The sequence below is a fragment of the Oncorhynchus clarkii genome, chromosome 4, assembly GCF_045791955.1.
Source record: "Oncorhynchus clarkii lewisi isolate Uvic-CL-2024 chromosome 4, UVic_Ocla_1.0, whole genome shotgun sequence".
NCBI classification, from domain to species: Eukaryota; Metazoa; Chordata; class Actinopteri; order Salmoniformes; family Salmonidae; genus Oncorhynchus; species Oncorhynchus clarkii.
This window is the reverse complement of record NC_092150.1, coordinates 82,580,072-82,601,583: the sequence shown is the minus strand read 5'-3', so window position 1 is coordinate 82,601,583 and position 21,512 is coordinate 82,580,072. Positions and strand designations below refer to the sequence as shown.

Sequence of the window (21,512 nt, the reverse complement as noted above, 5' to 3'; positions counted from 1 at the left end):
CAGAAATAATTTAACCGATGTCGGGTCAATTAGTCGTTTACAAAAACCTAAAAATAACCACGTTTTTATCCTGGATACTCAGCCAAGGGGTTAGGGAGCCTGTGTTTATCCTGGATACTCAGCTACAGGGTTAGGGAGCCTGTGTTTATCCTGGATACTCAGCTACAGGGTTAGGGAGCCTATGTTTATCCTGGATACTCAGCTACAGGGTTAGGGAGCCTGTTTTTATCCTGGATAGTCAGCTACAGGGTTAGGGAGCCTGTGTTTATCCTGGATACTCAGCTACAGGGTTAGGGAGCCTGTGTTTATCCTGGATACTCAGCTACAGGGTTAGGGAGCCTGTGTTTATCCTGGATACTCAGCTACAGGGTTAGGGAGCCTGTGTTTATCCTGGATACTCAGCTACAGGGTTAGGGAGCCTGTGTTTATCCTGGATACTCAGCTACAGGGTTAGGGAGCCTGTTTTATCCTGGATACTCAGCTACAGGGTTAGGGAGCCTATGTTTATCCTGGATACTCAGCTACAGGGTTAGGGAGCCTGTTTTTATCCTGGATACTCAGCTACAGGGTTAGGGAGCCTGTTTTTATGCTGGATACTCAGCTACAGGGTTAGGGAGCCTGTGTTTATCCTGGATACTCAGCTACAGGGTTAGGGAGCCTGTGTTTATCCTGGATACTCAGCTACAGGGTTAGGGAGCCTGTGTTTATCCTGGATACTCAGCTACAGGGTTAGGGAGCCTATGTTTATCCTGGATACTCAGCTACAGGGTTAGGGAGCCTGTGTTTATCCTGGATACTTAGCTACAGGGTTAGGGAGCCTGTGTTTATCCTGGATACTCAGCTACAGGGTTAGGGAGCCTATGTTTATCCTGGATACTCAGCTACAGGGTTAGGGAGCCTGTGTTTATCCTGGATACTCAGCTACAGGGTTAGGGAGCCTGTCTTTATCCTGGATACTCAGCTACAGGGTTAGGGAGCCTGTTTTTATCCTGGATACTCAGCTACAGGGTTAGGGAGCCTATGTTTATCCTGGATACTCAGCTACAGGGTTACGGAGCCTGTTTTTATCCTGGATACTCAGCTACAGGGTTAGGGAGCCTGTTTTTATCCTGGATACTCAGCTACAGGGTTAGGGAGCCTGTTTTTATCCTGGATACTCAGCTACAGGGTTAGGGAGCCTATGTTTATCCTGGATACTCAGCTACAGGGTTAGGGAGCCTGTTTTTATCCTGGATAGTCAGCTACAGGGTTAGGGAGCCTGTGTTTATCCTGGATACTCAGCTACAGGGTTAGGGAGCCTGTGTTTATCCTGGATACTCAGCTACAGGGTTAGGGAGCCTGTGTTTATCCTGGATACTCAGCTACAGGGTTAGGGAGCCTGTGTTTATCCTGGATACTCAGCTACAGGGTTAGGGAGCCTGTGTTTATCCTGGATACTCAGCTACAGGGTTAGGGAGCCTGTTTTATCCTGGATACTCAGCTACAGGGTTAGGGAGCCTATGTTTATCCTGGATACTCAGCTACAGGGTTAGGGAGCCTGTTTTTATCCTGGATACTCAGCTACAGGGTTAGGGAGCCTGTTTTTATGCTGGATACTCAGCTACAGGGTTAGGGAGCCTGTGTTTATCCTGGATACTCAGCTACAGGGTTAGGGAGCCTGTGTTTATCCTGGATACTCAGCTACAGGGTTAGGGAGCCTGTGTTTATCCTGGATACTCAGCTACAGGGTTAGGGAGCCTATGTTTATCCTGGATACTCAGCTACAGGGTTAGGGAGCCTGTGTTTATCCTGGATACTTAGCTACAGGGTTAGGGAGCCTGTGTTTATCCTGGATACTCAGCTACAGGGTTAGGGAGCCTATGTTTATCCTGGATACTCAGCTACAGGGTTAGGGAGCCTGTGTTTATCCTGGATACTCAGCTACAGGGTTAGGGAGCCTGTCTTTATCCTGGATACTCAGCTACAGGGTTAGGGAGCCTGTTTTTATCCTGGATACTCAGCTACAGGGTTAGGGAGCCTATGTTTATCCTGGATACTCAGCTACAGGGTTACGGAGCCTGTTTTTATCCTGGATACTCAGCTACAGGGTTAGGGAGCCTGTTTTTATCCTGGATACTCAGCTACAGGGTTAGGGAGCCTGTTTTTATCCTGGATACTCAGCTACAGGGTTAGGGAGCCTATGTTTATCCTGGATACTCAGCTACAGGGTTAGGGAGCCTGTTTTTATCCTGGATACTCAGCTACAGGGTTAGGGAGCCTGTTTTTATGCTGGATACTCAGCTACAGGGTTAGGGAGCCTGTTTTTATCCTGGATACTCAGCTACAGGGTTACGGAGCCTGTTTTTATCCTGGATACTCAGCTACAGGGTTAGGGAGCCTGTTTTAATCCTGGATACTCAGCTACAGGGTTTCGGAGCCTGTTTTTATCCTGGATACTCAGCTACAGGGTTAGGGAGCCTGTTTTTATCCTGGATACTCAGCTACAGGGTTACGGAGCCTGTTTTTATCCTGGATACTCAGCTACAGGGTTACGGAGCCTGTTTTTATCCTGGATACTCAGCTACAGGGTTACGGAGCCTGTTTTTATCCTGGATACTCAGCTAGCCTGCCCTGCAGTGACTCCCTCAGCAGTGTAGGTTTATGACCAACTAAAAAAGATCTAAAAAAGGTATTGGAGGTTCCATGTCTTTGAGTAATCAGTTCTTTGTGGAAGAAGCATCACCAGGGATCACCGGGCATGCCAAGTCCCCTCTCCTTTATACACTTACACACAAACACTCATGGCAAGCACTCACACACAAATGCATGTACATTGTCTGTTTCTGGATGCCCTCCTTAGAGCGGACCATGTCACAAGACCCACTTCCTAGCTGTAACAGTGTTATCCCTCATGGGCATTTTTATTTTACTATTTTTATTTTTACCGTTATTTTACCAGGTAAGTTGACTGAGAACACGTTGTCATTTACAGCAACGACCTGGGGAATAGTTACAGGGGAAAGGAGGGGGATGAAAGAGGCAATTGTAAGCTGGGGATGATTAGGTGACCGTGATGGTATGATGATGATGTAATGGTATGAGGGACAGCTTAGGAAACGCCTGCACACACAGACAGACACAAACACACACACACGCACAAACACACGCGCACACCAGGGTTTCCGTTGTGACGCTGTACAACCTGACTAGGAAGATTTGAATTTACCGTCCACCCACTGTGTTCAGAATGTCAGAAATCACATTTACCTTAGATTATGGTAATGCATCTAAACAGAACATGTCAACTCATGTAATGAAGCAGTAAAAAAAAAACTAATTTTCCAACATTTTCCAAATGCAATTTGCAGGAAAACACCATTCTAAACAGTGCACCTGGGAAAACACCATTCTAAACAGTGCACCTGGGAAAACACCATTCTAAACAGTGCACCTGGGAAAACACCATTCTAAACAGTGCACCAGGGAAAACACCATTCTAAACAGTGCACCAGGGAAAACACCATTCTAAACAGTGCACCTGGGAAAACACCATTCTAAACAGTGTACCTGGGAAAACACCATTCTAAACAGTGCACCAGGGAAAACACCATTCTAAACAGTGCACCTGGGAAAACACCATTCTAAACAGTGCACCTGGGAAAACATCATTCTAAACAGTGCACCAGGGAAAACACCATGCTAAACAGTGCACCTGGGAAAACACCATTCTAAACAGTGCACCAGGTAAAACACCATTCTAAACAGTGCACCTGGGAAAACACCATTCTAAACAGTGCACCTGGGAAAACACCATTCTAAACAGTGCACCTGGGAAAACACCATTCTAAACAGTGCACCTGGGAAAACACCATTCTAAACAGTGCACCTGGGAAAACACCATTCTAAACAGTGCACCTGGGAAAACACCATTCTAAACAGCCGTAGTGCTCCGAAACAGGATTGTGTTGTGGCGCAGATCGGTGGAAAGGTACCAAAACATTTCTGCAGTATTGAAGGTCCCCTAAAACACAGTAGCGTCCATCATTCTTAAATGGAAGAAGATTGGAACTACCAATACTCTTCCTAGAGCTGGCCACCCGGCCAAACTGAGCCATCGGGGAAGAAGGGCCTTGGTCAGGGAGGTGACCAAGAACTCGACAGAGCTCCAAGAAAATAGGTCAAATGAAATCAATTCATTAGGCCCTAATCTATGGATTTCACAGGACTGGGACTACAGATATGCAGCTGTTGGTCACAGATAACTTTAAAAAGGTAGGGGTGTGGGTCAGGAAAACCGGTCGGTAGCTGGTGTGACCACCATTTGCCTCATGTAGATCTCCTTCGCATACACTTGATCAAGCTGTTGATTGTGGCCTGTGGAATGTTGTTCCACTCCTTTTCAATGGCTGTACCAAGCTGCTGGGTATTCACGGGAAATGGAACACACTGTCATGCATATTGATCCACAGCATCCAAAACGTGCTCAAGGGGTGACATGTCTGGTATGCAGGCCATGGAAGAACTGGGACATTTTAAGCTTCCAGGAATTGTGTACGGATCCTGGCGACATGAGACCATGCATTATCAGACTGAAACATGAGGTGATGGCGACGGATGAAGGACACCACAATGGGCCTCAGGATCTCGTCACGGTATCTCTGTGCATTTAACTATTTAATACATTTTAGAATAAGGCTGTAACGTAAGGAAATGTGGTCAAGTGGTCTGAATACTTTCCGAATGCACTGTATGTCACCTGTAGTAAATGTACCATTAATCGCAGTCATTTGGTTACATTCATTTCTGTTAATGTATTAATTAATGTATTAATTACAGTCATTTACCATTCTCATTCTAGGAATGGAAATGTTGTTTGCTGAAACGTTGTTTGCAGAGTTCAGAATCTGCTACACTTGTGAGAAACAAGTTTAGGCTTATTTCATAACCATCATTGACAAGATTTCTAGATGTTTTCATTGTATTTTGTTTGGAGTGATCTAAGTGAGCATTGAGCATGCGTCTGGTTTCTCTGTCCTGATAGTGCCTGAGCACGCTTAAAAGTACCTGGCCTGCTGTGCAGAAATGTAGGAACAGTTTTTTTGTTTTTTTTTTACATCCGTTGCGAATTATGTTTTTAAACTATCGTTCCTTACAGTAAGCTATTTGTCTCTACAATGTCTCCCTCGATAATCACCAATCCTCAGTGTGAAAGAGCAATGAGTTATAGGTCTACTGCTTCATTGACCTATAGGATATGAGTTCCATGCGCTCATTTCTTTAGCCGCCAATGGATCACGGTGTACTGATGTGTACCTAAGGCTAGTGCTCTTGCATTAGCAGGTTTTTCGATTTGTATAATTTTAAATCCGATTTTTATGATTTACCACATCACAATGATTGAGAAACGAAAACATTATTATTGAAATGAAGCTGTTCCACAAAAATGCTCATATGAAAAAGAAAAAAAAAGGCTTTGTAAACTAGCTCTGTAAGCTATGCGCGTGTGATAGTTGAGTTGGATGAATAAGATACATGATAAATAACAAAAATACACACAGGTTAATTTAATTTCAATAAATTATGCAAATCAATCTATAGACCAATAACCATGATGGTCAATTGTATTTCCATCAATTAATAAAACGCTGTCACGATTTCAGCCGAAGTTGGTGCCTCTCCTTGTTCGGGTGGCGTTCGGCGGTCCTCATCACCGGCTTTCTAGCTGCCACTGATCTACGTTTCTTTTTCCATTTGTTTTGTCTTGATTGTACACACCTGGTTCCCATTACGTTATTTTTTATTTCACCTTTATTTAACCAGGTAAGCTAGTTGAGAACAAGTTCTCATTTGCAACTGCGACCTGGCCAAGATAAAGCATAACAGTTCGACACACACAACAACACAGAGTTACACATGGAATGAACAAAACATACAGTCAATAATACAGTAGAAAAAAGAAAAAAAAGTCTATATACAGTGAGTGCAAATTAGGTCAAATAAGGGATTTTAGGCAATAAATAGGCGGTGACAAAATATGGTGACAAAATAATTATAATATGGCAATTAAACACTGGAATGGTAGATGTGCAAAAGATGGATGTGCAAGTAGAGATACTGTGGTGCAAAAGGAGCAAAATAAATAAATACAGCATGGGGATGAGGTAGATAGATGGGCGGTATACAGATGGGCTATGAACAGGTGCAGTGATCTGTGAGCTGCTCTGACAGCTGGTTCTTAAAGCTAGTGAGGGAGATGGGAATCTCCAGCTTCAGTGATTTTTGCAGTTCGTTCCAGTCAGTGGCAGCAGAGAACTGGAAGGAAAGGTGACCAAATGAGGAATTGGCTTTGGGGGTGACCAGTGAGATATACCTGCTAGAGCACGTGCTACGAGTGGGTGCTGCTATGGTGACCAGCGAGCTGAGATAGGGGGGGGGGCTTTACCTAGCAGAGACTTGTAGATAACCTGTAGCCAATGGGTTTGGAGACGAGTATGAAGTGAGCGTATAGGTCACAGTGGTGAGTAGTGTATGGGGCTTTGGTGGCAAAACGGATGGCACTGTGATAGACTACATCCAGTTTGCTGAGTAGAGTGTTGGAGGCTATTTTATAGATGACATCGCCGAAGTCAAGGATAGGTAGGATGGTCAGTTTTAAATGGGTATGTTTGGCAGCATGAGTGAAGGAAGATTTGTTGCGAAATAGGAAGCCGATTCTAGATTTAATTTTTGATTGGAGATGCTTAATGTGAGTCTGGAAGGAGAGTTTACAGTCTAGCCAGACACCTAGGTATTTGTAATTATCCACGTTTTCTAAGTCAGAGCCGTCCAGAGTAGTGATGCTGGATGGTCGGGCAGGTGTGGGCAATGATCGGTTGAATAGCATGCATTTAGTTTTATTTGCGTTTAAGGGCAGTTGGAGGCCACAGAAGGAGAGTTGTATGGCATTGAAGCTGATCTGGAGGTTAGTTAACACAGTGTCCAAAGAAGGGCCAGAAGTATACAGAATGGTGTCGTCTGCGTAGAGGTGGATCAGAGAATCACCAGCAGCAAGAGCGACATCATTGATGTGTACAGAGAAGAGAGTCGGCCTGAGAATTTCATCCTGTGGCACACCCATAGAGACTGCCAGAGGTCCGGACAACAGGCCCTCCGATTTGACACACTGAGCTCTATCAGAGAAGTAGGTGGTGAATCAGGCGAAGCAATCATTTGAGAAACCAAGGCTGTTGAGTCTGCCAATAAGAATGTGGTGATTGACAGAGTCAAAAGCCTTGGCCAGGTCGATGAATACAGCTGCACAGTAATGTCTCTTATCGATGGCGGTTATGATATCGTTTAGGACCTTGAGCGTGGCTGAGGTGCACCCATGACCAGCTCGGAAACCAGATTGCATAGCGGAGAAGGTACGATGTGATTCAAAATGGTCAGTGATCTGTTTGTTAACTTGCCTTTCGAAGACCTTAGAGATGCAGGGTAGGATAGATATAGGTCTGTAGGTGTACTGCAATATGAAATACAGAATTTTACTTCCCACACACACACACAAACGCACACACACACATGCACGCATGTACACACGGACAGAAAACAAACACACATGTAAACGCACGCACGCATGAATGAACACACAAAAGGAAAAACACACAAATACACAAAAACACACGCACGCACACGCAAAAGCACATTGACACTCCTCCTTTACTAACCAACAGCTCAACGACAGCAACTCTGGAGGGACAAACAGCAGGCGCTGAGGAAAGGACTGGGTTCACGATCACTGGTAAACAAGATGACAGTAACAGACACAGGGAAAGGACATACTCCAAGCTAAGACCCAGTCTCTCTAGGCCTCGATCCAGTCCCTCTAGGCGTCGACCCAGTCCCTCTAGGCTTCGACCCAGTCCCTCTAGGCTTCGACCCAGTCCCTCTAGGCGTCGACCCAGTCCCTCTAGGCGTCGACCCAGCCCCTCTAGGCGTCGACCCAGCCCCTCTAGGCCCCTCTAGACAGACAGACAGACAGACAGACAGACAGACAGACAGACAGACATGCCTGTAAGGGGTCTTTTTCTTTCAGCTGCTGGAAAACGGTACATATCATATCACCATGGATCAGAGATAACCCGAGCTGAGCTGAGTTCCCTAGTCCCTCACAACATTTCACCATGGAAACCGCCCCCAGACTAGCTGTGTGATTGTGTCTGTGTCAACAGGCAGACAGACAGTCTGTTTTACAACATGCAAAAACATTTACCCAGAGCGTTCTCCCTTGTCTGCATAGTGATTCTGCCCTGTAGAGGTAATATCAGTGATTTTCTCATGACACCCTAAAGGAAACCACACACGCACGTATGTACGCACAAAACAAAACACACACACACACACACCATGCAATCGATCTCGGAGTTAGTGAACTATAACCCGTCTGTCTGAAAGCTAGTTGGACATCATAAGAATGTTCCGCCACACATCAAAGGTCAGAGGGTCCTGATGATGCTCCTCCATCATTCCTCATCTCTCTTTGCCACCATCTTCAAAAGACAAGGACAGAAGGTGAAGGGACAGAGAGAATACCAGCCTTAGAGAAAAAATGCCAGTGAAATGCCACTACTGGACTTGCAGGGATTGTTCCATGACCCTCTCTAGATCAGTGTGTGGACACACACACACACACACACACACACACACACACACACAAACACACACACACAGTCTTGTACAACTAACCTTGTGGGGACACACAATTCAGTCCCATTCAAATAACTACTTTCCCTAACCCCTAACCCTAATCTTAACCCTAACCTTAACCCAAAATCCTAACCTTAACCCTAACCCTAAACCTAACCCTAGCGCCTAACCTAACCCTAAAACTAACCCTAGCTCCTAACACTAACCCTAAAACTAACCCTAGCTCCTAACCCTAAAACTAACCCTAGCTCCTAATCCTAACCCTAAAACTAACCCTAGCTCCTAACCCTAACCCTAAAACTAACCCTAGCTCCTAACCCTAACCCTAAAACTAACCCTAGCTCCTAACCCTAACCCTAAAAGTAACCCTAACCCATACCGTAATAATAACCCTAACACTAATTCTAACCTTAACCCAAAACCCCCTAGAAATAACATTTGACCTCATGGGGACTAACAAAATGTCTCCAGTTGGTCAAATTTTTGTTTGTTTACTATTCTTATGGGGACTTCTGGACTTCTGGTTACGTCCACTAAGGTGGACTAAGGTGAGCAAGCATACAGTACCAGTCAAACGTTTGGACACACCTACTCATTCAAGGGTTGTTCTTTATTTTTACTATTTTCTACATTGGAGAATAATAGTTAAGACATCAAAACTATGAAATAACACAAATGGAATCCTGTAGTAACCAAAAAGTTTTAAACTATTTGAGCTTCTTCAAAGGAGCGACCCTTTCCTTGATGACAGCTCTTGGCATTGTCAACCAGCTTCCTGGAAGGTATTTCAATTAACAGGTGTGCCTTGTTAAAAGTTAATTTGTGGAATTTCTTTCCTTCTTAATGAGTTTGAGCCAATCAGCTGTGTTGTGACAAGGTAGGGTTGTTATACAGAAGATAGCCCTCTTTGGTAAAATTTTACGGCAAGAACAGCTCAAATAAGCAAAGAGAAATGACAGTCCACCATGACTTTAAGACATTTAAGGTCAGTCAATATAAGAAGAAGAAAATAAGAAGAAGATACTCTCTTGGGCCAAGAAACACAAGCAATGGACATTAGACCAGTGAAAATCTATCCAAATTTGAGATCTTTGGTTTCAACCGCCGTGTCTTTGTAAGACGCAGCATAGGTAAATGGATGATCTCCGCATGTGCGGTTCCCACTGTGAAGCATGGAGGAGGAGGTGTGATGGTGTGGGGGTGTTTTGCTGGTGACAATTTACTTAGATATCAAGGCACACTTAACCAGCATGGCTACCACAGCATTCTGCAGCGATACAGCATCCCATCTGGTTTGTGCTTAGTGGAACTATAATTTGTTTTTCAACAGCACAATGACCCAACACACCTCCAGGCTGTGTAAGGGCTATGTGACCAAGAAGGAAAGTTGTGGAGTGCTGCATCAGATGACCTGGCCTCCACAATCACCCGACTTCAACCCAATTGAGATGGTTTGGGATGAGTTGAACCGCAGAGTGAAGGAAAAGTGGAGGAAAAGTGCTCAGCATATGTGGAAACTCATTCAAGACTGTTGGAAAAGCATTTCAGATGAAGCTGGTTGAGAGAATGACATGCTTGTGCAAAGCTGTCATCAAGGAAAAGGATGGCTCCTTTGAAGAATCTCAAATATAGAATATATTTTGATTTGTTTTACACTTTTTTGGTTACTACATGATTCCATATGTGTTCTTTCATCATTTTGATGTCTTCACTATTATTCTACAATGTTGAAAATAGTACAAAATTAAGAAAAACGCTGCAATGAGTAGGTGTGTCCAAACTTTTGACTGGTACTGTACACAAACACTTAAATTCACACATGCACACATAGGGAAGTACGAAGGCACACACACACATGCAGTCAGAAAATAGGATTATATTTTTAAAGAGTTTTAAAAATAGTTGTCAGAGCAGAAAAGCAGCACTTCCTGTTGTCTGCAGCATGGCTCTATTGACTGCATTAATGGAATTGGAAAGCAATACACAGCTGGGAGTATAAACAATGCTAACATCCTGCCTTGCCTGGCGGCATTACTGAAGCTACCAGTGATGCTCTCTCGCCCTCTCAGGGTCTTTATTTGTGTAACACGAGGCATGTAAACTGGGAACTCTATTCGGCTCTCATGTCATCCCTCCAGTGTTGAGAAAGGGATCTAGGCTAAGATATCTGGGCAAACAGTGGTATGTAAAACGGATGTACACTTAGCCTATATCAAGGCAATAAACATTGAGTCAAACACGACATACACTCTAAAAGAGTTCTTCGGCTGTCCCCATAGAAGAACCCTTTTTGATTCCATGTAGACCCTATGTGCAAAGGGTTTTACATGGAACTCAAAAGGGTTCTACCTGGAATCGAAAGGGGTTCTTCAAACTACATAATCCTTTTAGGTTCTAGATAGCACTTATTTTTCTGTAGTGTAATCGGCACTATGATGCTTGAAATGAACAAAGTATCTTGGTTTGCTAAGAACAAGGTACCAGTTTAGTTAAGTTCTACAGAGGCAGTGCGACCCACCTGTTTTGAGTCCCACATTTTTAGAAACATTTAAAAAATGTATAAATAATAAGAATACAATTTGGGGGGCTTGCCTGTTTTGCATGATATTTTTTGGCATTAATACGTGTCAAATATCAGTTTGTAAACAATGTAAAAAAATAATAATATATATATATATATATATATATATATATATATATATATATATATATATATATATATATATATAAATATATATATATATAATTGAGTTGATAAATCCCGTTACAAACACTTTTTTGTTTTCTTGAGTAAGGCAGCTCCAAAATGCAGGTGTTTCGGCCTGCTTTCTCTGGTGGTGGGGCAAGCCAGCAGAAAATATGGAGCTTTGCACCATGATTGGCTCAGTGTTCTGTCATTCATGGGGACACTACGTTGCCGCCAAGTCTAAGGGTAGACCTCGAAAATTCTAGCCCTTTGGGTGTTGCCATAGAGTTACTTTAGAAGTGCCCATCCAAGAAGGCTCAAGGTCATTGGCCACAGATAAAATGACATCAAATAATGTTATATCTACAGTAGCTTTGATTGGAATGATCATGTCAACATCATACTTTCAAAATCTTAGTCATCATCATCAGTCATCATCATGAATCAAGTCAACAATGTACTGGCAAATCCTTTTTAATCCTTGTCATATGAAGAGAAATAATGAAGAGAAATTACAGATAAAATGTATCGGTGCTAATCAGCCATTGGACATCAACATTACACAAGTTGGAAATCACAAATTCAACAATGAGTGAGTTGGAAGGAATTAGTGACAGTGGCTGTGTTGTTCCAAATCTGGGATTCAGGGGCTCTTTTCCAAGTTAAAAATGATAAACATTCAACATTGGCCATGCTGTCAATGAAGCATGATTTGTGCTGAGCTCAAAACAACTCAGAACTGTCAGAACTGTAAAAACTTGACTTCAGTGAGTTCAAGACAACGGGAAAGTTGGGAATAAACGAGCTCCGACTGGAAAAAAAGTTTTGAACAGTCATCCAACTCGGAATTGCAAATTGAGGATCAATGACGTCATCATGATTTGACCTTGTTTTTCTCAGAGTTCCCAGTTGTTTTGAAAGCACATTAAATCCAGAGAATGCCAGACTTTAATGACAAAATTTGCCCACGAATGACCGCCGCACCACGTTCCTGTTCAAGTGAGCACAGAACAACAATGTGAGTCCAAAAATGTATTGTACGTATGTAATATGCCAGGGAGATAATGTGTACTGTACCTAAGAAAGTAATACTGAGTGTATGTCATGTAGTAAGATGTTAGTAGACCATGTGCCTCACCCAAATTATTTGGTCTATTTACCCCTCTATTTGCCTACTGTTCTGACTTGGTGGTGCACATGTAGCCTATAACCTGTTTTAGAGGAAAGTAATCATTGAATATTGTAAGAGCTTTCATTGTCTGCTTATATGCCCCCTTTATTTATCCTACGGTTCTAAATTAGTGTACAGGGAGAACACTGTAAGAACGGCCCATTCTGAATTCTGTCACTGTACATTTCAAAAGTGCTGAACAAATAGTTACATTGACTACGTCTGTCCTAGCTCGCTCATTAATGTCTTAATCAAAATTACGGATTGCCTCTTATCCACTTGTCGTTCCCTTATGCCATAGTTTGTACATCTCAATTGTCAGTAGAAACCACATTTGTTTAAGAAAGTCAGCCATATCAGCTATGTTTTTTTAAAGGAAGTAAATGAGGCTGAATGAACTGTTTCGCTGCCAGACAAGGCTCTGCTGATAGCCAGGTGTAGCAGTGGTAAGGTGTTGGGACAGCTGTTGGGACAGCTTTATGTAGGCCGTTGGTCACCTTTATAGTGCAATTAAATGTACTGTTTAGTGTTGTGTTGTGGCTTTGCTGGCATGCATCCCACTTTTTTTTTTTGCCCCACCAAGATTTACATAAAATCGCCACTGTACAGAGGACAGGCAGGCTTGTAGACAGGCTCGGCAACAAACGGAGGAAACAATCTAACTGATGTTTGAAGAGAAATCTTCTTAGCTGAAGCAAGGTGGCTCAGAAAGCAATGTAAGGCACAGGGACAAAACTACCTGTTAGGAAAAAAACAACTGTGAGCCTCGAAGATCATCGTTCCTGGTCATTTGATCCAGATTGTGTGACTGTGGACTGTTGAAAGCCCATCTAACCTCAAGCCACCCCATTTAACATCATGCCACCCCATCTAACCTCATGCCACCCCATCTAACTTCATGCCACCAAATCTAACCTCATGCCACCAAATCTAACCTCATGCCACCAAATCTAACCTCTTGCCACCAAATCTAACCTCATGCCACCCCATTTAACATCATGCCACTCCATCTACACTCATGCCACCCCATCGACTCTCAAGACACCCCATCTACTCTCAAGCAACCCCACCTACCCTCATACTACTAAATCTAACCTCATGCCACCCCATCTAACCTCATGCCACCCGAACTAACCTCATGCCACCTGAACTAACCTCATGCCACTCCATCTAACCTCATGCCACCTGAACTAACCTCATGCCACCCGAACTAACCTCATGCCACTCCATCTAACCTCATGCCACCAAACCTAACCTCATGCCACCAAATCTAACCTCATGCCACCAAATCTAACCTCATGCCACCAAATCTAACTTCATGCCACCCCATTTAACATCATGCCACTCCATCTACACTCATGCCACCCCATCTACTCTCAAGACACCCCATCTACTCTCAAGCAACCCCATCTACCCTCATACTACTAAATCTAACCTCATGCCACCCCATCTAACCTCATGCCACCCGAACTAACACCATGCCACCTGAACTAACCTCATGCCACTCCATCTAACCTCATGCCACCCGAACTAACCTCATGCCACCTGAACTAACCTCATGCCACTCCATCTAACCTCATGCCACCTGAACTACCCTCATGCCACCCGAACTAACCTCATGCCACCCCATCTAACCTCATGCCACCCCATCTAACCTCATGCCACCCCATCTAACCTCATGCCACCCGAACTAACCTCATGCCACCCAAACTAATCTCATGCCACCCCATCTAACCTCATGCCACCAAATCTATGCTCATGCCACTCCATCTACCCTCATGCCACCCCATCTAACCTCATGCCACCCCATCTAACCTCCTGCCGCCCCATCTAACCTCATGCCACCCCATCTAACCTCATGCCACTCCATCTCCCCTCATGCCACCCATCTATCCTCATGCCACCCATCTACCCTCATGCCACCCCATCTAACCTCATGCCACCCCCATCTAACCTCATGCCACTGCATTTACCCTCATGCCACCCCATCTAACCTCATGCCACCCCCATCTAACCTCATGCCACTGCATCTACCCTCATGCCACCGCATCTACCCTCATGCCACCCCCATCTAACCTCATGCCACCCCATCTACCCTCATGCCACCCCATCTAACCTCATGCCACCCCATCTACCCTCATGCCACCCCATCTACCCTCATGCCACCCCATCTACCCTCATGCCACCCCATCTACCCTCATGCCACCCCATCTACCCTCATGCCACCCCATCTAACCTTATGCCACCCCATCACACCTTATGCCACCCCATCTAACCTTATGCCACCCCATCTAACCTTATGCCACCCTATCTACCCTCATGCCACCCCATCTAACCTCAGTGATTAGTCTCAAAATGAAAATAGACAGAAAGTGGAATGAAGCTATGGATGAGAGGATTAAAGTCTGAATTACAAACCGAAGAGAGCGAGAGCGAGAGAGAAGAAGAGAGAGTTTGGCTTTTGGATTTACAGGCCTACTGATGAAGTTGTAAAATGAGTGTAGTCTAATACATGTTTTAATAAAATGTTTGATAACACCATTATCAATTATATACATTGCTGTTCTATCTTTATAGGTTTGTTTTTACAAAATTATAAAGATAGAACAGCAATGTATATAATTGATAATGGTGTTATTAAACATTTTATTAAAACATGTATTAGACTACACTCATTTTACAACTTCATCAGTAGGCCTGTAAATCCAAAAGCCAATGTTTATCCTGGCTGCGGAGAACAAATGAGAGCCATTGTCTATTGAAGCCCAATAATAGGCCTATCTCAAGACTGGCCTCAATATGGTGCTCCCGCCTGCGTGCCAGGGATAACGGACTGATAATAATGACAGTATCTGTTACCACAATATATGTCTGTTTACTTATTCAGTGAGGGATTTAGGCTACTTACCCAATCAATTTGCTTCCATTTGCGAAGCTTCACTGTATTAGATAAGCATTAATGATGCATTAGGCTAGTTGTCCAAAGGGCAGAGGCTTCGAGTTTCGCTGTCCTCTCCACAGAGGGACCATTTCATCATCTTAACTGCCTAGTGTTGCTACAAAGCTTATTGTTCGAAATAGTCAAGCTAACAAATGGTTTAGGTAGGCCTATATGGTTGAGTAACTAATATAAAGGCATGGGCAGCATCCCTTTTAATTGCTTGAGTAACTGTTTTAAAATGCACACTTGTGCCTAGATTGAAATAGATTGAAATTTTGTGTGTCTAGTAAAATAAAGAATGTATGTTCCCTAGCAATGAAATAAATAATGTAGACTACAGCTGATTGAGAGAATATGAGCGAGAGGAAAATAAAGACCCTTCCTAGTCGGTTGACTTCATGATGGGATGTGTAGGCTATAGCCCCAGAGACCCTTCCCAGTTGGCTTCATGATGGCATGTGTATAGCCCCAGAGACCCTTCCCAGTTGGCTCCATGATGGGATGTGTAGGCTATAGCCCCAGAGACCCTTCCCAGTTGACTTCATGATGGGATGTGTAGGCTATAGCCTCAGAGACCCTTCCCAGTTGACTTCATGATGGGATGTGTAGGCTATAGCCCCAGAGACCCTTCCCAGTTGGCTTCATGATGGCATGTGTATAGCCCCAGAGACCCTTCCCAGTTGGCTCCATGATGGGATGTGTAGGCTATAGCCTCAGAGACCCTTCACAGTTGGCTTCATGATGGGATGTGTAGGCTATAGCCCCAGAGACCCTTCCCAGTTGGCTCCATGATGGGATGTGTTGGCTATAGCCCCAGAGACCCTTCCCAGTTGACTTCATGATGGCATGTGTAGGCTATAGCCTCAGAGACCCTTCCCAGTTGACTTCATGATGGGATGTGTAGGCTATAGCCCCAGAGACCCTTCCCAGTTGGCTTCATGATGGGATATGTACGCTATAGCATCAGAGACCCTTCCCAGTTGACTTCATGATGGGATGTGTAGGCTATAGCCTCAGAGACCCTTCCCAGTTGGCTTCATGATGGGATGTGTAGGCTATAGCCTCAGTGACCCTTCCCAGTTGACTTCATGATTGCATGTGTAGGCTATAGCCTCAAAGACCCTTCCCAGTTGACTTCATGATGGGATGTGTAGGCTATAGCCCCAGAGACCCTTCCCAGTTGGCTTCATGATGGGATGTGTAGGCTATAGCCCCAGAGACCCTTCCCAGTTGGCTTCATGATGGGATGTGTAGGCTATAGCATCAGAGACCCTTCCCATGTGACTTCATGATGGGATGCGTAGGCTATAGCCCCAGAGACCCTTCCCAGTTGGCTTCATGATGGGATATGTAGGCTATAGCATCAGAGACCCTTCCCAGTTGGCTTCATGATGGGATGTGTAGGCTATAGCCTCAGTGACCCTTCCCAGTTGACTTCATGATGGCATGTGTAGGCTATAGCCTCAGAGACCCTTCCCAGTTGACTTCATGATGGCATGTGTAGGCTATAGCCCCAGAGACCCTTCCCAGTTGGCTTCATGATGGGATATGTAGGCTATAGCATCAGAGACCCTTCCCAGTTGACTTCATGATGGGATGTGTAGGCTATAGCCCCAGAGACCCTTCCCAGTTGGCTTCATGATGGGATGTGTAGGCTATAGCCCCAGAGACCCTTCCCAGTTGGCTTCATGATGGGATGTGTAGGCTATAGCATCAGAGACCCTTCCCATGTGACTTCATGATGGGATGCGTAGGCTATAGCCCCAGAGACCCTTCCCAGTTGGCTTCATGATGGGATATGTAGGCTATAGCATCAGAGACCCTTCCCAGTTGACTTCATGATGGGATGTGTAGGCTATAGCCTCAGAGACCCTTCCCAGTTGGCTTCATGATGGGATGTGTAGGCTATAGCCTCAGTGACCCTTCCCAGTTGACTTCATGATGGCATGTGTAGGCTATAGCCTCAGAGACCCTTCCCAGTTGACTTCATGATGGGATGTGTAGGCTATAGCCCCAGAGACCCTTCCCAGTTGGCTTCATGATGGGATGTGTAGGCTATAGCCCCAGAGACCCTTCCCAGTTGGCTTCATGATGGGATATGTAGGCTATAGCATCAGAGACCCTTCCCAGTTGACTTCATGATGGGATGTGTAGGCTATAGCCCCAGAGACCCTTCCCAGTTGGCTTCATGATGGGATGTGTAGGCTATAGCATCAGAGACCCTTCCCATGTGACTTCATGATGGGATGTGTAGGCTATAGCCTCAGAGACCCTTCCCAGTTGGCTTCATGATGGGATGTGTATAGCACCAAGGCCACTAGTTGAGTGACGTGCTACATAATGAATGATACAATGTAACAGAATAGTGTGCTCCAACCCTACTCTTTAGTCCATGTCAACTGAGATCGATCAATAGACTATTGAATTATGATCTTGCTTGTGAATGCATCCGTAACCACAAAATGAACCCAAACTCAAGTTGGCAAAACAACAGCAACATGAAATCTAAACCATGTGCATGTTCAGAGAGAATGTGAGTATATACAAGGCTGGATCTGAATGGGAATTAAAGTGAGTCAGAATCCGGTGTGCAGCTCAAGGCTCTCAGTCTTTCTAGGGCTGTGTTGCGGTGTCTTGAATGATCACACAATATGAAGTATGGGCCGCTCGTTATTCTCGTGTCGCATCACATGCAGATCCAAGCTTCTCAGTGAGCAAAACTGGTTGAAAGAGGTTTTTTCAACATCTTGTGCTCATATGGATGGCTGGGTTGAAGAATCACCTTTTCCAGCCTGGTCTCATAGACCAGACGTCAAATTGGTATGATACATTCCATTTGGCATGGGTACATAATACAGAGGGTTACTTATGGCAAAAAAAGTAAATAAGAGTTTGGTTGGGGTGGATGGGTAGGCGTAAAATGCGAACGTCTAGTAACTCAAAGGTTGTGTGTTCTAATCTTATCACGGACAACTATAGCATTTGAGGACATTTGCAACTTTTCTTCTACTTTGAACCTTCTTAGCATGTTAGCTAACCCTTCCCCTAACTCTAACCCTAGCTTAACCCTTGAACCTATAACACCTAACCTTAACCCTAAAAATTAGCCAGCTAGTTAACTTTAGTGTTAGTCACCTAGCCCACGTTAGCCACAATAAATTTGAAATCATAACATATCATATGTCTATGTGTCAGGGGAGAAGCTCCAGGTGGTATCCGATTTTAAGTACCTTGGCATCATACTTGATTCCAACCTCTCTTTTAAAAAGCATGTGAAAAAAGTAATTCAAATAACCAAATTCAACCTAGCTAATTTCCGATTTATACGAAATTGTTTGACTACAGAGGTAGCAAAACTGTACTTCGAAACTATGATACTCCCCCACTTAACATACTGCTTGACTAGTTGGGCCCAAGCTTGCTGTACGACATTAAAACCTATTCAGTCTGTCTACAAACAGGCTCTCAAAGTGCTTGATAGGAAGCCCAATAGCCATCATCATTGTCACATTCTTAGAAAGCATGAGCTCTTGAGTTGGGAAAATCTTGTGCAATACACCGACGCATGTCTTGTATTCAAGATCCTTAATGGCCTGGCTCCCCCTCCACTCAATATTTTTGTTAAACAGAAAACCCAGACATATGGCAGCAGATCCACAAGGTCTGCCATGAGAGGTGACTGTATAGTTCCCCTAAGGAAAAGCACCTTTAGTAAATCTGCATTCTCTGTGAGAGCTTCCCATGTCTGGAATACACTGCCATAAGACACACATAACTGCACCACATATCACACTTTCACAAAATGCTTGAAGACATGGCTAAAGGTCAATCAGATTTGTGAACATGGTCCCTAGCTGTGTGTTGCCGCTTTCCATGTTGTCTGTTGTCTGTAGCTTGTGAGGTGTGGAAACACTTTGTTGCTTTTATGAATTTTGTCTTGCTGCTTTTTGTTTTATGTTGCTCTGTCTGTATGCTACGTTTTGCTTGTCCTATGTTGCTCTGTATGCTATGTCTTGCTTGTCCTATGTTGCTATGTCTTGCTTGTTCTATGCTGCTATTGTCTATATTGTAATTTTTTTTAATAACCTGCCCAGGGACTGCGGTTGAAAATTAGCCGGCTGGCTAAAACCGGCACTTTTACTGAAACGTTGATTAATGTGCACTGTCCCTGTAAAAATAAAAATAAACTCAAACTCATGTTTGCAAATGTATAACATATTGTAAATTTAGCAAATTCGTACCATATTGTACATTTTGCAAATTTGTATTTATCATACAATTTGTAATTCATAATGTATCATGCGAAATGGATCATGGACATTCACAAATGAATATATACCATACTAAATGGTGTGCCTCAGATTTATGTACAGAATATTACGAAATGCTCTGAGACCAGGTTGACTCTTCCCTTGACACCTTAGGCTAGCCGAACCACTGTCTGTCATCAACCAATAACCCGACGAGCCCGTGCCCTGTCTGTCTAGTTGTGCGTCCAACGCGTACACGGAAGATGTGCGTCCAACGTAATTTCTGATGTTAATTAGGGTAACTATTATGATTACGCTACGGCATCAGCAGCATTCACTCCTCCGACAACAGGCTTTGTCCATTCAGTATAATATCGCAGTCATATAAATATGACCATGTCATGTATCAATAACATTTCTCTCACGTTTTCAGGGGTGAGGTCAGAAGCTGATGTGAGAGCACTTAACTTTGTATTTACGCCTCTAAACCAGTGTTCATCTGTGTGCAGCTAAGAGTTTCCCTGACAACATCACAATAGTGCAAACATCAGCAGCGTATGAGCAACAACACATCTGCAGCTGGTCTCCGAACGTTAACATTCTCACATCTGAAATGCCTCACAATTTATTATGTGCATGTCAGATATAGGCTACCCTGCTACCCTGCCCTGTTAGTCAATTCAATGGATACTTTCCACGATACATTGTACGATACACTGTAGCCTAAAGTGGATTTCTGCTTTAGACATGCACTCTCTTTCGTGCACCTTGCATGCGACGTTTTTTAACACAGATCGTATGGAAACAACTGTTTGCTTAGGCTACTCCGAGCAGGACCTAACACAGCACACACGGCCAGAACGGTGTTAAAGGGACCAGCCATTCCAACCATGACCGCTATTCTGTCACCATGAACTCAAGAGCAGACGCGACACAGTCAACAGGCCAGGCAAGGATGGACTGGAATAATATGGACCGAGCCCGGAGCTCACCTCACTACGGTTTCACCATGCACGGAGACCGCCAGCCCAGAAGAGAAAAAACACGTACCTTCACTTGACACACCAGGCTTCCGCGGGATCCGAGCGATGGGGCCTGACGAAGTTAGAGTCTGCCACTGCGTCAATGTTTTGGTCCAAAATCGGGTGGAAAGGCTGCGGCGGAAACAGGACCTGGAGAAGGCTGAGGTCGGAATAGTCACTGCTGCGTGTGGCTCCGTCGGAGGAGACTCGAATTGACTATAAACTGCAGTGCGCATGTATGCCCATGTCAGATTGCTGTTCTGGAGCAGCACTGATAGTTGGCCCTGTGGCACCGATTATTGGGTTTATGTCCCCTCCGCGGCTACTCGCCCGCAGTTTGACAATCTGCTACCTTGTGCCATTGCATCAGCGTCGGGGAGAGAGAGAGGTATGGCCGTCACCTAGCCTATATAAGCACTCCGAGACAAGAAAGCGGCCATGGCACTTTTGGTCACGGTGCACTAAACGCATGGGCTCTTCCGCGGCACGGCAGGCCGTAATGTCAATTTGCCCACTTTTAATTTTTTGACATTGCACATGCCATCGTTTTAAGTGCTAAACATGTATGTTGTGTAAAATGAAAGAGCGCTGGCAAGAGCTAATCCATTTACAGTCCCGGCTACCAGGCTGGCCAGGGTCAATGCAATTAATTATTCCTTCACACAGCTATAAAGCACGGCCATAAAACGTGGACATATTCATACTCCGCCATGTCCTTGCATGGACAGTGGCCTAGTCACTGTCTACCCTCTCATCTCCATCTCAGTTCCTAGAGTGG

At 44.3% G+C, this 21,512-nt stretch overlaps 1 protein-coding gene across 1 annotated transcript in view; it reads right to left on the bottom strand.

The window, feature by feature from the left end:
* LOC139407876 (alpha-(1,6)-fucosyltransferase-like) overlaps positions 1-20,907 on the bottom strand; it is a 176,199-nt gene extending 155,292 nt beyond the window's left edge. The window contains exon 1 of the mRNA XM_071151749.1: positions 20,763-20,907. The gene's annotated coding sequence lies outside the window, so the exon portion shown is untranslated. The remainder of the gene's footprint in view (positions 1-20,762) is intronic.
* Between the last annotated feature and the right edge of the window lie 605 nt (positions 20,908-21,512).